Below are 4,268 nucleotides of genomic sequence, written 5' to 3'. Positions count from 1 at the left end.
TTGTACCCAATAAATGTTCTACGTAACTTTTTTTCATCTTTTTATCTCGGCCGTTATAATTAGAATCAATGGATAATAATTTTTTAGCATACGTGGACGAACGTGATGGCTTGTTTGACTCTTATTTTAATTATATACTAGCAAAAAAGCCCGTGCGTTGCAACGGGAGAAAAAAATACCTCACACCCTAGCCCAATAAATTTAATTAGTGATGTTACAATAATTTATATACCAGGAAAGATGTAATCAAAAGGATAATTTATAAACTGCTATTGATCTCGCAAGAAAAGAATAATTTATAAGTCGGATGTGAAACATATTTTTTGAGTTCGCCGTGTGTGCCATAACCCCCTCCCAGTTGGCGTGCGGGGCGAAACAGACGCAAGAAAGATGCATTGTTGTCGCACTCTCTCTACTCTTCATTCCTCCTCTCTGTTCCCTATCACACCAACGACATCGACGACAACCAGATTTGAGGTATATGTTGATGGTCAGCAAGTACCAGCAATGGTGAGCCAGGAAAACTTAATCCGGGGGCCAACTAATGTTAAATCACGTTGAGGAGGGCCAAAGTCAACAAAATCACCGTAAAACACAATATTAGCAGCAGGTAATCACTCATTTAGTGGAAAAATCTACATGTTGGCCTCGGCCGGGGCCCCTGCTGGCACCCCCTGCCTCCGCCATTGAGTACCCATGAGCCCCAAATATCTTCTCCCTTAAAAATGGTATTTCTTTCCAATGTTTCACTCACTTTTAATTAGTCTATCTGATAATGTATTTGTAAGGAATGGTTGGCATGAATATGAAACTATGATAGTAACAACAGACAACAAGAAATAATTATAATTGATGCTCATCTGAAAAACAGTGCTAGCACGCATAGCATCCAGCCATGGTTTTGTAGGTTTTATGTTTCATTTTGAATAAATTACCACCCTTGAATGAAATGAGTGAATTTTGGAATTTTTCGGAAGACCTCAGGCGAAATGGACAATCCAAAATTTGAATTTTTGGACAAAACAATGGGCGAAATATGAACGAAAAACTACCAAAATTGTACAAATGTTTTGAATCCTGCAGCAATGAAATAAAGCAGAATCACACTGAATAACACCGATCCCTTGATTGATATACGCCCAGGAATAGGTCAAAACAATACAAAATAGCACAGTACTTACATCCATGTGTCACCAGCCGCTCGGATGGGCACGTCTGCATCCAGCAGCTTCCAGTCCACAGTTGATTAATAAAAAGGAAAAAAAAGCAACAGGCACCAAATATCCACCGATGTCACCGCCCACTGCGTGCCTTCTTATCCACAACACATCGCCATTCCTCATCACCCAAGCGCCGTTCCGCCTCCATCTTCCTCCTGCTGCCTGACCACGCATCGTTGCTCCTCCTCTTCCTCTCCTCTTCTCCATCCACCTCACCACCCAAGTGTTGCTCTCCTGTTCTTGGCCGCGGTGGCTGGCCAGAGCCACATCCCAGCTGCCAGCATCGGTGTGCTTTCTGGCTACGGCTGGGGCGGCGGTGGCCTGCTCGTCGGCGCACTGGGGCCAAGGCGGAGCCTCCTCCCGTGCAGTGCTGGTGGTGGAGCCCCTCCTCCCGGAGGGTGGCTGGGGCAACCGGGGTTGCGGGGCAGGTGTGCAATTGGCTCGGTTGCGCCAGATCTGGCGGCCGGCCAGCACACACGGGGGCGGTCTGGTGGTGCTGCTCTTCTGCCGGTGGCCACGGATGTGGGAGTGCCGAAGCTACCTCCGGTGAAAGCCCCCAGGCCCTGGTTTTCTCTTCCATGAGCTGGTCTCTGTACCACGAATCAATATGGGCATCAATTTTCTCTGTATCTTCAGTTCGTCTCTCTCTCTCTCTCTCTCTCTCTCTCTCTCTCCTTCTTTAGGATTATTATCTCAAATGGCAATTAAGCTGAGATCTTTTTTTCTATTATATTAGGCTTGTCACCCATGGTGCTTTTCTTTGGATTCATGCGCCTCTCCTCTCTGCTCATTTTCGATTGGTGACGCATATAATACATGCGGCAGGTCGCTTTCTTTATTTCTCTAGGGTAAACATGAACATCTCATCCTCTTTTTGTTGGCTTGTTGATCTTGTAATGCATGAATATATCTAAGTTGGTTGCATTTGATGTAATAGAGCAGAGTGGGACTATTAATTGGCAGGCACAAGACTTGGTTCGTAAGGCAGGGAGAGCTGGTGAGGGTTGGGCCGCGCTGGGGAGAGGAGGGGCTGAAGCGGAACGGTGGTGCCGGTTGATGCGATCGCCGGCGTCCGCCGGACAGCGCGGCAGCGGATTGAGGGTCGCGTGGGTCACGAGCCTCCTGGCGGCTGGGATCTGGAGGCGAGGGAGAGAAAGAGTCCGTCCTCATGTCTGTTCATGTTTTTTTACAATCCAGGGCAAAACCTTTTCTCACTTTAAAAAAGGAGTGCGGGTTGAATTACCTAAAAGATAAGGGCTTTTCTGCAAAACTGCCACAAACGCCGGACGCCTAGAAACCCAATTCTCTTATTTATTATATATAATTTAATTAATTAATTAATTTAATTATATAATAGATTGGTGATACTCGCCTAAGCTTATATGCTGCTCCCTCCGTTCCTAAATACTTGTCTTTTTAGGCATTTCAACAAGTGACTACATACGGAATAAAATGAGTGAATCTACACTTTAAAATATGTCTACATTCCATATGTGATAGTCATTTAAAATGGCTAGAAAGACAAGTATTTAGGAACGGAGGGAGTAATTGCTTGTGCACAATATGCCCATCCTGCTTACATACTATTTTTAGCACCGCAAAGGATGTCAGATGATACATATTTTGTCGTGTTATTTGCCTTGTGTTGGTTGATAATATTAATTCTTCAATTCTTCTGTGGATCAGGTCGACGATATCCTTTTGGATATCTTCATAGAAGAAACGAAATCATGATATCCGGGGAAGGCAAGGGAAAATAGTGTATGTTGTTTTTTTATTTTGAAGAACATGTCTTAGCCCTTTGATTCAAAATGTCAGATGTAGATGTGGTTCTGTGACCTACTACAAATACTTCATCCATATTCTGCTTATATAGAACTGCCTTGATTCACATGTGACTAGCTCTTTGCTTGGGCTATTCTCCTCAATATTATCATAGTGTGTTCTTTTTCACATTCCTCTTTAAATGATTGCTGCTGTTTTTTTACATTGTTTATACTTGTGAAAGTCCATATTCGTGTGCTAAAATCACTTGTACATATACCACTTTAGCTCTATCATCTTTCAAAATGGTTAATCATATCTGGTTGTCTGCTGTTTTGTGGGCAACGTGTGGCAAGCCGGGGCACCTATCTAGTACTAAATTGAATCACGCGTGAAAATGCTGGTGATGGTGGTAGGGGTCGGCCTAACACATACAATACAACCAATGGTCTAGAGGGAGGCTACCCAACTAGCTCTGGGTAGTAGTAGCTGGAAGATCTTGGACCTGTAATGTATAGCGCAGATGACTGCAGGTGCACCTGGCTTAACTCGCTGGTATCGGGCAGTACGTATTCCCTCCGTTTCTTTGTAGTCTGCATATAAAGTTAAGTTAAAAGCAACCTAGGTATCTCAACTTGCACATAATGTGATGATTTAGTCCCTAACATGCAAAACTACACTCTACCATATCCCGACTTGTCCTGGGCCTATCACAGCAAGACACCTGGCAGCCAGGTAGACGGCGGCACTTTTGCAAGTACCCGCCTGTCGTTTTCCCAAATCAACCCGCAGGACAACATAATCCCAACCCCTGAGGTCATGTCTCCCTGCTCACCCCCGCGCTGCTGCCTACCCTGGCCGCTGGAGTCAATGTGACGGTCGTGCTCGCCGCGTTACCCAACTTCTTCGACTTCGCACGGCTGCTAGCATCCTCCCCGGTGGCCACGAAGTTGGCGGGGCGGTCGTTGCTGACGCTGCTGGCCGTGCCCAACGCCAACCTGCCGCACTCACCCTCCGCCTTTGCTGCGGCCGCCGGCCCAGCTCGTTGCTCGCTTGCACCTCTGCCCCATTCACCCTATCCTTCCCGCTCAGCTCGGCTGTATGTTCGTTGTCGACTCCCTCGCATCGTTGACTCGATCTACACAGTGCTCCCACCAGCCAACCGTGAGCAAACCTCCCCGTCGGCCAGCCGTGAATGAAATCCACGCTCGTTACTCGAAACCCACACCATGCTGGTGCATTGTGCGCTCCGCCTCCAGGGAGATCTCCTCCGGTGTCGCACTG

At 46.5% G+C, this 4,268-nt stretch overlaps 1 long non-coding RNA gene across 3 annotated transcripts; it reads left to right on the top strand.

Moving 5' to 3' along the window:
• The first annotated feature begins 1,591 nt into the window (after positions 1-1,591).
• Positions 1,592-3,173, top strand: LOC109777384 (uncharacterized). Of its 3 annotated transcripts, none has more exons than XR_012189797.1 (4): positions 1,592-1,855; positions 1,957-2,068; positions 2,184-2,378; positions 2,907-3,173. It is a non-coding gene; the product is annotated as an uncharacterized lncRNA (long non-coding RNA). The 3 variants fall into 3 exon arrangements; XR_012189798.1 differs by having other exon boundaries at positions 2,163-2,378; XR_012189796.1 differs by having other exon boundaries at positions 2,158-2,378.
• Positions 3,174-4,268: the final 1,095 nt, after the last annotated feature.

This window comes from Aegilops tauschii, chromosome 7, assembly GCF_002575655.3.
Source record: "Aegilops tauschii subsp. strangulata cultivar AL8/78 chromosome 7, Aet v6.0, whole genome shotgun sequence".
NCBI lineage: Eukaryota > Viridiplantae > Streptophyta > Magnoliopsida > Poales > Poaceae > Aegilops > Aegilops tauschii.
The sequence above is the reverse complement of the archived record's forward strand: the minus strand, read 5'-3'. Positions and strand labels throughout refer to the sequence as shown.